This window comes from Magallana gigas, chromosome 1 (genome assembly GCF_963853765.1).
Source record: "Magallana gigas chromosome 1, xbMagGiga1.1, whole genome shotgun sequence".
Lineage (NCBI taxonomy): Eukaryota > Metazoa > Mollusca > Bivalvia > Ostreida > Ostreidae > Magallana > Magallana gigas.
In genome coordinates, this window is record NC_088853.1 from 67607552 (window position 1) to 67620853 (window position 13302).

Consider the following 13302-nt stretch of genomic DNA (forward strand, 5'->3'; position numbering starts at 1 on the left):
AATAATGACATAAAATATAAAACATCAAAATAGATAAGAGATATCATTTGTGTGATATAAAGTTATAGTTTTTTTAGAAAGCAAAATTGTTATGCATTTATAATCCATGTATATGGGTATAGTCTACAAAGTCTTTTCCATAGGCGGTAATGTTAACTTTAGGGTTCATAGCTCCGGCCCAAATATTCATTCAGCAGCGAGGGACCTCCTGATTGGAGCCTCATAAAAATGTCTCTCTCCTGTTGAAATTTTTTGGTGTAATTTAAATTTGTTTTCCTGCAAAATGCGAAAAAGTAAGAAAAGTCACAGCTTTTGGAAATGGCGCACATCAAAATATGAAGAAATGACGATAACAAACCGTCAACCATTTCAAAAATCCATAAAACGAAACACAAATTCAAAGCAGAGCAACACGGACCTAAAAAAAATAGAGGTAGGATCAAGTGCCTAGGAGGAAAGAGCATTTTTTGCTGACCGCCCACACCCGCACTGTGCTCTTTGTCGTAATCGGTGAAAAAACAGAAAAAATTCTATAACAATAATGTGATTAATTATGGTCTAATATTTAGTATGAAAAACGTAAGTCAGCGTGCGGCCCACTGTAAGATTGTACTTGCTTGCTGACAAAGTCGTTGCATCGACCATAGATGACTTCAAATTTCAATTAACACCTTCAAATATTAATTCAGTTTTGAATCTTGGTTCTAAAATTATTAATCCTCCCTTCTCACATGTGTTAAACATTCCGATTTAAAATGTCCCAATAAATGAAAATACACTCTGCAAGTATAGGAACTATTTTTGCTAAAACGCGTTTCTTTGTTGTCCTACCGATTCTAAAAATAGGTAAAGGGATATACCAACATGTCAAGTGAAATTGTTCGTGAAAATATGTGCTAAATATCTCCCAAAATAGATGAGAAAATAACCTCAAAATTACAAGGTATCTTTGTATGTGTCATTGTTCTCTTGTTAATAAAAAAAGTAAACTAAACTTCCTTCTTGGATGATCATATTGAAACTTTTAAAGGCCTTGATAACAAACATTTTGATTTTAATCTGATAATATGCACCATCGGGCCAATTAGTGTTAAAGGTTTTAAAATGCAATTAATAAGGATAATACTGACACCGTCACAGGAATATGTTTCTTCTTCATCACCTATCGTTGCCTCCTATTCTTATTCTTTATTCTTATTATTTACAAACTGTCGGGAACAAAAAGATAATCGTTACAAACTCATGTAACACGATTATCCAAGATATGTATGGACATGAATATAAGAAAACAGATTGTAAGATTCAATTACTTTTAGTTATCAGCTCACATCAAACCTATACGGTTAGACTATTATAAGATCACAATATTGATGTCCATTTTTGAAGATACGTTTTTAAAGATTGCACAAAAACCGTTAATGAAAATCTAATTCTAATAATACGACTAATAATATAATTATTTCTCTTTTAAAAATCATGTTAAACCACATCTGTAGTTTTTTTTTCATATCATAAACATCAATATAACAAAATAAATAGTATTGAAACAATCACTCATGCTTCACCCCTTTCTCATTTTGTTCCGTATAATGTTATCTTTAATAGAAGGAAGTGGCAGCAATAGAATTTCCTTAACGTGTATCAAAATTAATTTCCATGTATGACGGTAATTTCTTGATATGTATATGTTAAGTTTTCTTTCTGTGTGTAAGCAAGTCATGAAACAAAAGATACTCAGTGTGAATGTAATTTCGTTTTAATCTGACGGCCTTGAAACAAACTTCAAAACTATACATCAAATGTACTAGGAGATATAAACAGGAGGGTTTTTTTTGAGTTGACATTTCCTAGAAGTTGTATCAGTCATGTTAACAACCTGAAGCACACGTAAGTTTTTGACGGAGCAAAAAATATCATTCATATTTGGTTTTGCGATCTTTGTGATTTGTAGGTGTTTCATGTTAAAGACACGCTGTTTTGTTTTATATTTAGGAAACTATCAGCATGATATGAAATGAAAATGGGCTTGCTTGGTCACTTGATCAAATCAAACCTTGAAGGGCCTCTCAAAAATGTTTATCCCGTACTAACCAAGTTCATTTTCCATTTAACTGTTTAACATATTGCAGTTTATACTTGTATTTATGGTAGAAAGGTACATTTTCCGTTCTATTTTATTGTTTATATCTACTTTTTTCTTTACACAAATTGATTGTAAAAAGTAAATTAATCTTACTTAATTACTGTTAATGTACATCAAACTGTCAATCGTTTCATATGAATCTGACATCACCATTGCTATTTCTAGTGTCTGTGATTCTTCTAAGTTCGCTGTATCTTTCGACCAATCGGTAAACAAGGCGTGTAGATTTCAGTCCTGTTCGTTTTATTAAGGTTTGAAATAACGAAAGTTTCCCTAAGAAATACAAGAAATCATACTCGGTGTTTGTCAATATAGACGTTTGAGTCCGCCAATATCGTCATTGTTCACCTTAAAGAGCTGCAGTTTTCTGTTATTATTTCTAACATGAGGTTTACAAATCATTGTCATTGTTACGGAAAGTTACGATATTTCCGTTTCAACAAAAAGTTAGTTCTTATGTAAAAATTTTAAACATAAACCTAACCATGCATGTATAAAGGCACAGTTATGGGTAAATAATCAATATTGCCACTGTTTATCTTATCAATACGAAATTAAACATCATAGATATGATTAAATACACACAAAAACGTACTCATATACATTTTTCACATCTTTCTTTGTTTTTGCCAAGTATAAAGTCCTTATATCGATGTGCATAAGCTGAGCTTTAATATAAAAAAAAGATAAGTAAAATGTGTATTTAGAGTATCTGATAATCTGAGAAATCTGAGAAAGTGAATACAATTACAGTCTATTCATTATGCCAGCAAATGTCTTATTTTTATTTTCACTTTTTTTTTACATGTACATACATACACCACTTATTTAACTTATTATAGTATCTGCATATCGTCTCCTCTTCCCTGCTATTCTAGCATCTTCAACTTAAATTAATTAATTCTTAACAATTTAACCCCCCCCCCCCCCATCTTGACAATTTAAACGTTCCTTCTCTTTACTTTATTTTTATCCAACGGTTTTCATAAAAACATCTAAAATTGTTTAAGCAGAAGACACGACAATTTATTTTACCTGTTGACAATCTTAATGGCCGGATTTCCTTAAACACGCAATGCCTTTTTAGGTCTTCATGGTTTCATTTCGCTTTAACTCAACGGTTGGCTTAATCATGTAAGAGCGGTTTTAGGTGCGACATTGCATTTAAGAGCAATTTTAAAGGTGTCATATTTAACAAAGAGCTTAACACACTCTGTGTATTGTATTTTTCAGGACCTTGTTAAAAACAATTTCAATTTGTAAAGGTAATCCATTAAAATGGACCCGTCTATACTATGTTAAGAGTTTCCGTTGTTATTGTTGATTCAAAATTCAATTTACTGAAAACAATATGAAAACTTCATTATCTTTCTGTTTTTCTTTCATTGCTTTTCGATCAAACAATTTACAAATTTTAGAGTATTTTACAAATTGACACGTTAAATAGAAATATGGATACAAATTAAATCAGGTGTCATGTATATTACGACAGGCCGGGCATATACATGTTCTAATAAAGTAGTAAGGGATAAAATAATTTTGGGAGAGGGGGTTACAATACAAAAAATTATTTTTATCATGCATTTGCTCTATTCATCATAAAATTTACTCAGTTTAAAGTTTTAAACAAGAATTTTACATTAAAGATATCACCATACATGTTCCTCTTTTTGGTAATATGGTAAATTTAATGTAATAATGAAATTAATAATATATCATATGTAATATAAAAATATTCAAAAATAATACAGTCTATACTCACTTATGTCATTAAAAAGATTTAAGAACAACGTTTTAAATAAATCGAAACTAAACAGCTTTTTTGCTTTATCAAATCAAGAATGTAAGACTCAACTTTTCAAAGGAGACGATTTGTCCATTTATATTATCTATTAAAATGATGTTTATCAACAGTAATTTAGTTACTTTTAATTACTCTTTTTAAAATAAATAGATTATTTAAAAAGAATTGAAAAGTTCGAGTTTCGAGATTAAATTGCCGTTAAAATTAGCAAATTCGAGTAAATTTTGGTTGTATTTCTTAGTTGATTCACAATATCGTCGCTAGATGGCGCCATTAGATGGTTTGTTTCAATAAAGCGACTCTTTGTCGATTTATATTTACATTTTAAGGTGTTTTGTGTCATGTAAACCTAAAGATCAAAGTTCCTTTCTATTTATGATACATTGACCATTGGCTCATAGCCTTTAACTTGCGTGCTCACCAACACAACGTTTCTTAGCACAGTCTCCGTTTATTAAAGAATCAATGGTATCAAATGACGTACACCAGGTGCACAGCATCAAACAAATACAATGTGTGGAATTTAATATACCTAATCAATACATTTGCTCGACAAAAAGAGACAGAAGCACGGTGCATTTTAGATTGGATCTATGAACAATGTATTGTAACTTGAATGATATGTCAGCATTGAGTATAAAACTCCATGAAAAAAAAGTGTTTTGGAATTGAATACACCTAATCAATACATTTGTTCGATGAAAAGAGACAGAAGGTGCATTTAAGATTGAATCTATGAATAAAGTATTGTTACATGAATGCCATGTCAGCATTGAGTGTCATATTTAACAAAGAGCTTAACACACTCTGTGTATTATATTTTTCAGGACCTTGTTAAAAACAATTTCAATTTGTAAAGGTAATCGATTAAAATGGACCCGTCTATACTATGTTAAGAGTTTCCGCTGTTATTGTTGATTCGAAATTCAATTTACTGAAAACGAGATGAAGAACTTCATTATCTTTCTGTTTTTCTTTCATTGCTTTTTGATCAAACAATTTACAAATTTTACAGAATTTTACAAACTGACACGTTAAATAGAAATATGGATACAAATTTAATCAGGTGTCATGTGAATTATGAAAGGCCGGGCATATACCTGTTCTAATAAAGAAGTAAGGGATAAATGAACTTTGGAGGAGGGGGTTACAATACAAAAGTCAATAAAAAAAAATTTGTATCATGCATTTGCTCTATTCATCATAAAATTTACTCAGTTTACAGTTTTAAACAAGAATTTTACATTAAAGATATCATCATACATGTTCCTCTTTTTGGTAATATGGTAATGTAATGGAAATTGATAATGTATCAAATGTAATTGGACAGTGATGTCACTAAAACGATTTAAGAACAACGTTGTAATAAGTCGAAACCAAACAGCTTTTTTGCTTTGTTAAATCAAGAATGTAAGACTCAACTTTTCAAAGGAGACGATTTGTCTATTTATATTATCTATTAAAATGATGTGTATTAACATTAATTTAGTTACTGTTACCTACTCTTTTAAAAATAAATAGATTATTTAAAAAGAATTGAAAAGTTCGAGTTTTGAGATTAAATTGCCGTTAAAAACTTCCATGTTTGAGAAGAATTTCCTGATGTGTATGTATAATATTTACCTATTGTGTATAAGCAAGTCTTTAAGTAATAGATACCGAGTTTAAATATATCATTTCTTGTTAATCTGAAGGGGTGAAACGCAATTGAAAACTCTACACTGTCTGTACCTAAGAACATAAAGAGGGAATTTTTTTGAGTTGGAATTTCCTAGAGTTTGCATCAGTCATTTTCACAAACCTGTAACAAACGTCAGTTTTTAACTAAGCATAAAATATTATTTAACGTTTGGTTTTATGTGTGAATCTTAGGGATTTCATGTAATCAACACACTTTTCCGTTTTTGTTGAAAAAGAAACTATCAGCAAGGAACAAAAATGGAAATCAACTTGGTTGGTCACTTGATCAACTCTTCAAAAACCTTGAATGGCTAATCAGAATATTGACTTCTGTTTGTGAAGAGAATTGTTAATATTACATTGATTAAAATATAATTCTAAGAAAAAAACTAATGATATAAGTATGTCTCTTTTAAAAATGTTTTCCAACCATAGCTTTAGTTTCTTCATACCCTGTTAACTCAAACATCAAGATTACAAAACAATATCATAGACATAATCACTCAATGCTTATTTCCGTATTTTGTTTAATTTGGTCGTTCCTTTTTCTTCTTCCTCCGTATAATTTTATCTATAATTGACGGAAGTAACTGCAATAGAGTTCCCTTTTCGTGCATCAAATTTATTAACTTCAGTGTATGACGGAAATGTTTCGATATGTATGTTATAAGTTTTTTATTGTGTGTAAGCAGGTCTTGATGCAACAGAAACCCAGTGTGAACGTCATTTCTGTTTAATCTTACGAAGCGGAAACGCAATTGAAAACGATACACCAAATGTTCTGAGGAACATAATCAGGAGGGATATTTGTTTTTGAGTTGACATTTCCTAGAAGTTGTATCAGTCATTTTGACCAACCTGCAACACACGTAAGTTTTTAACTGAGCAAAAAATATTACTCACATTCGGCTTGTGATTCGTATGTATTTCATGTTACAAACACACTGTTTTGTTTTTATTGATGAAACTACAAGCAGGATAAATTAAATCGAAATGAACTTGCTGGTCACTTGATCAAATTAAACATTGATATACTCTAAATATAAATTTAACTTAATCGTTTTTATCATATCGTTTTGGTGAAATTTATTTGGAATCAAAATAAACATATCATCAATTGAACTTCACTTTTTTATGCTTGTATTATTATTTGGGTTTTTTTTCTATGTCTAAGCTAAATTTCGGGGTAATATTAAGTGTTTGAACAGGTACATGTGGTATGTTGTTACCATAAAAATCAAACTAATGACATTGTATAGAAACTAGCTCTAATTCAATTGGCACAAAATATGTGTAAAAACGTATGAATCCGTCCATATCGTAAGAGCTCACTTTGAGAGAGCTGTGTAATTTTGTTACTGTTAACGAATCACTGCCATTGTTAGAAAAAGTAACGATGTTTCCATTTCATTAAAAAGGTAAAACTCTAATGTCTTTAAAAATGTCTTACCATTACGATGATTCTTTATTGTGCAAAACACACGATTACCACGGAAAGTCAAAGTTATAAATCATAAGAATAACCATGCATGTATAAATGCAATTAAACAATCAATATTACCACTTTTTATCTAATCAACACGAAACGTTATATATATATATATATATATATATATATATATATATATATATATATATATATATATATATATATATATATATATATATATATATATATATGTATATATATATATGATTAAACAATCACACAAACACGTCATCATATAAACTGTACATATCATTTCTGTATTTGCCAAGACCTACATGTATAACGCTCTTATATCGATATACAAGGAAGCTGGGCCTTAATATAACAAACCACGATAAATGAATACGAAAACCAGATTTGTTGAAGGGTGGGTGTACACGCTATTTAAATTGCAGTAAAAACAACCTCATATGCTTATACATTTTGTAAAATGTGTAGAAAGAGTATGTGATAATCTGAAAAATCTGAGAAAGTGAAGACAATTACAGTCTTTTTCTTATACCAGCAAAATTCATTATGTTCACTCTTTTTTACTATCCTTTTCACATGTACATATGCCATTTATTTAACTTATTAAAGTATCTGCATATCGGCTCATGTTTGTTTCTATTTTCTTTTCTTTTTAAAGATAACTCATAATTTTATTACAATTCATACATTCTCATGTTCGACAAATTTAAACCTTCCTCCTCTTTACTTTATTTTTATCCATCGGATAAAACTTTTTAACACTTTGAATGCTTAAGTAAAAATTTTAATTCCGTTTTAGACCTAAAATGAATATTATGAGCTGTATGAACTATTTCTATATGATTATAACGAAATGAATATTATGAGCTGTATGAACTATTTTTATATGATTATAACAAAATGGAAGATATATAAATTATCTTAAAAAAGATTTTACTTAAACAATGTAAACAAAAACATGACGTGAGTCTTGCTTACATGAGAACGAAGTTTCATTTCTGTATTTGCCTATAACTCTACAAATGACTTTCAAATAAATTTTGTTTGATCATTAGAAATGCATTTTTTAAAGCAATGTTAACAATAAGAACAGAAAAATAAAATTTGAATAAAACCGTGACCATGTCCCTTTCATTGATAAGATGCAACATTATATTCTCAATCAAACCTAAAGCGTACATTAAAATCAGTCGCAAAACCTAATGCACGGATCTAAATATAAAATCCTGGGGATGAAGTGTTTCGATTGATATTTGTTGCTTGTGTTGAGAAGGGGCGGGAGAGGCAACAACTTTTTCACTGACTTTGCGATGTTAGTGAATACAATGAGTTTGTACGTATGAATGTCTGAGCACCCTCTCCCGATCCCCATCTAGAACAGTACATGATCTACCTCGTAAATTTGCTCTATTGTCTAATTTCAAATACGTATGGTTATCAATGTATTTATGGCTGTGTAAGTCAATTGAGCCCCGATGATATAAATATTCTAATATATTTACACTTGCAAATGTTTTCCCTTATATAACACTGTTTGAGCAATCCGCCGTTATTTCTGCATAACATCATTATGGGTCAAGAGGTCAAAGTAGCGCATGAATTATATAGGTCACTACTTTTTCTATGTACACAAACTAATCGACTTGTGCTGAAACACACCCATTAGATATCGTAATGAAATTAACGTAATTTAGGCATAAAAAATAAACGTATTTGTATTTTGTTATACGAAGTTTTATTCATTCATTCTAATAAGAAATATATCATTATTTGCGGGGATAAATGATTCATGTTAGATAACACGTTAGGCATGTAAACAGAATGTTTATGGTTCGACATCGTAACGAGGCGTTCTTGAAAATTACAATCGTAATTTGTCAAAGAAGTTAATTCAGTTAAAATTTATTTCTGATTTTATTACAAGCCTCGGTCAAAATTGCAAATGCAATATTACAGACCTTTCGTGTGTAGTACATTCACGGATCACGGTCAAATTTAACTCCTTGTGTTTTCTGTCCGATATGTTCCGTTAAAAGAACATCGAAGTTAAAATCGCTTTCCTCTATAATGTCGGAGGAAATCATTATGCTCTCGAAACTGATTCTGCGATAGATTTCCCCCTGAAAATGCCCAAGTATAACTCTAACTCAACTTCCAATGTTTTTAAATTTCTAACCGCTCTGCGACTTCAACACAGGTGGTACTATTCCGCCAAGCTTCAATCAGTTTTTTCAATTGTACAAGTGAATTTTCTTTTCTGTTTCCCTTTTAAATGATAAAAAAGTGGTGTCTCCTCAAAAGTAGTGTCATATTCATTTATCACAATAATCAAATGCTTGCAACATTGTTGGACTATTTTTTGTTACGTCATTTTAATCGAGGCGGCTTTCTAGGTCATCACAAAAGAGGAAGTATGGAGCATTGTTATTGTCATAATTGTCATAATTTGCAACAAATGTAAATATAAGAAATAAGATATCATTTTTGGATGTCTATCGGGATATAGATACGGGTTGGTACATGATCAAATCTTCCATAAAGCCCTTCGGGCTTTATGGGATTTGATCACGTGACCATTATGTTAAAATTATTTTTCTTTTATATTTCCAATTTTAATACATTATCTTTTAATCGCAATTATTTCTTTGTCTAAAAGATATTTATAGTATTCAATCGAATATCAATGTTCGTAACTTTTTGAAAAAAAAAATAAAGTAAAAAAGATGGGTCCTCCCTAAAGAAAATTCAAATCCATGATTACGATTATTGAATTCCGACCTTTAAATAAACGACCAAATACAGTATGCAAACTCTGTGAAAATATATTTTGAAATGAAAAGAACGTTAGCATTATGTTCGATTAGTAAATAAGGACATACAACTCAGTTTAAGGTGAAGGAAAAATAGGATCCTTGACTTTTAAGTTAAATCATCTACAAAGTATTCTTTTAATGTAAGAAATTAGTCATATCAATAGAATTTACATAAATACTGTATTCAAAAGAGAATAACTTATGTGTGTTCTTCAATTTCAAATAAAATGAATATAAGTCATATTATTTAATATATATAATATCTAACGTCTAATATCTTGTATAAAAGACTTTCTCTTTTCCGGTAAGGCCGCCATTTTGAATCTGGATCCGCGCTTGACTTGGAGCGGCAAAATAACTTAGCAACGTAAAACGCAGTAAAGGTTGCCGCCATTTTGTATTGCAAGCTGGGTTTGAAGGCGGCAGCCCCAAGATTTTGTAAAATATAAATAACTAAGTATAACTTAGTTTTAAAATAAATATAAATTTCGGGTAATTTTTACACGAAAGTCAAATTACTGTAAATGTCTCCTTCAGTCATTTTGTACATACAATTATTTTAGAACTGTTGACAAAAATTTTCGTGTAAAAATGCTTGATATTTAGTCCCTTTATTTTCATCAGTAAAAAAAATATGACGAACTGAAGCTCTTTATCCCTTGTCATCGTATAGTTTTTGTTTAAGCAATTGCGTGGCCTTAAAAGGTCTTCTTCTGATATTTCAACCAGTTTGAAGTATATTCGCTGCGCCGCCTTGACGTCAAATTTCAAAGTAAAGTCGTTGTCAGATTTCTATTGCTTGCCAATGGTAAATATATTCGTATTTTAACTTAAACATCAGTGAAACTTGGTCAGAAGGTAGTCGCAAAAACTTGTAAAATGAACATATATCATTTGATTTCTTATAACATTAACCGTTAGTGTACGGGCACTTAAAAGGGGATGTTCAAGTTTTTAATCTCAGAGTTCATGGCATTTGACATTCTTTTAATATTACTTTCTTTAATTATTTGTTGGGGTTTCTTCGATTTTTATACCAATTTTCACACTAATTCGTCATTTAAAAAGGGAAATATTTGAATTGTCTCAATATTTCCGAACAATCCTCGTATATATCTACACGCCCTGAATGATTGGTCGAAATCAGCGGCTGAAACTGTTAAGAAACTGATAACGGGGTTATGTATTCTTTTTTCTGCAATGTCGCTACCTTCATATCCCGAATGAATCACTAAAGAAAGCATTTTATTGTTTAAATAAACATACACACACCCAATCACACACATATTTTTTGCTTTCTGGTATGTGTTGATGAACATCCCAAATGAATGATCACAATAAATTTGAATTGAAAATTAAAATCCTATGAATGCCTCAATCACAGTAGGAAACAGTCTTCTGTTTACAGACCAGTTTGATTTTGAATTAAAATCATGGGAGGATATCTATACCCCATTTACTAATGCTATTAAAAAACACTTGACTTCATGAGGACCAATTTTGGTGAACTGCTAGTGTTTTTTTTAGGTTCATACATCATATTTCTTTAATCATTATGATTATTGATTTGTCAAGGTAAATGGATATATCCAGAAAAGCAACCAAAATTGAGCCATCATGAATACAAATGATTCCATTTTATACTAGAATATGACTGAATAATAACAAAACATCAATACTAATCATTTATGCAATTTTATATGGCAGTCTCATGATACTTTCACATATTCAACAATGACATAAATTCAACAACGACATAGGTACACTAAGGCTTCTGCTAATCAGTCTAAGTCAAGCATTACACTTCACAGCGCACATTAGTGATGCAAAAAGTTCAAAATATTTGCTGATGGTATATAGACATAAAATATATTGCATGCAGAGATATTAGTCCACAGAACTATTCATAATTATTTTAATCTCGTACAATATGTCACTTCCAGAAGTCTTACAATAAATATAAGCTAAGTTTGTCTTGTATGCCAAGGTGATGCTCATTTGAAAATTAATCTTCATCTGTTGAACATGCAGATTTCCTTTTGGACTTTTTTTAATTCAAAAAACGACCTTGTTCTCTCAGCACGGGGTCTGCTTCTTTGGTTTGGTTTCTTGGCTAATGTCTTTGTTTTTGGTATTGTAAATTTTGAATCAAATTTTGAAGACTCTAATTCTTCAGAGATGTTCACTTTCCTGGTTGTTTAAAACTTATTAAATAGAACTTGTTTACCCTTGTAGATTTTACTGCCCATGTTGATTCACGTAATTGAAATTTGGAAAATTGGGTGGTCAACCTGAAATTTCCATAACCATACAAAGATCTGCTCAAGTTCTGCATCTGACTGTTTGTAATTTTCTCAAGGCATTCAATAAGGGCTGGTAGTTTTTTCGCTTTCCAATCGGATTCCATCTCCATCCTGTTGTTTATTGATTCTGTGTTGTTATTTGTCCAGAGCTCATGTATAATTCCATCGTTGATAGGCCTAATGACATGGTTGATGAGGTTGTCATGAAAGTTTTTGTCAAAGTAAGTTGGATATTTTTGGAAATATGGTTTCAACTTATAGAATTATAGAAGGTGGTTTCAGGAGACGTCGAGTGATCGCAGTTTTTAACAACGCCTTGTGGTCCAAAAATTTCTTTATTAAATTTTTTTGCGATCTTCTTTTGAACACCCAATTATGTCTTGTAGATTACGACGAATGTTATCTTTTAAATGTTTTGTGCAAATTAAATCAAATGGGTTACTGCAGGAAACACATGGTGAATTGCTTTAGTTAAAGCCTTTTCCTCACCACTTCCAAGGATAACATAATAATAAAATGAAAGTGTTACTGAACGCATACCTCCTTTGAAAAATGATAATTAACAAATCAATCTAACGAGAGAGAGAGAGAGAGAGAGAGAGAGAAAGAGAGAGGGAGAGAGAGAGAGAGATGTCTAGTGCGTGAATGCATATAATGTTAAAGTATCAGCATGTAATGTTGAGGTATCATCATATATTGGAGATTATCAACATAGGGCGATTGAGGCGTTCCATAAAATTGCATGAAACATATATCAAAATTTATAATATGCATGCCTCTTTCAAAAAAATGATAATCAACAAATTAAGAGAGAGAGAGAGAGAGAGAACGATCGCCCAATATCATATCGTGTGGAAGATTCTGGTAGTATTGATTGTCGTCTGCTGTAATCATCGAGCGCGGTTCTCCGGACACTGTCGTCTGCTGATACTATGGAAACCATTTGGCGCCGTTTTAGTTTAGCGGAAAATCGATCGCTTGTAGTACAGACCGGGATATTTACAGCGGGCGGGATTCTATACACATCCAACTCTCGTTGTGAGCCTTGGTGAATTATCGTGCTTTAAAAGATGTGTTAGTTCTTTTGCTTTTTTCCAAAT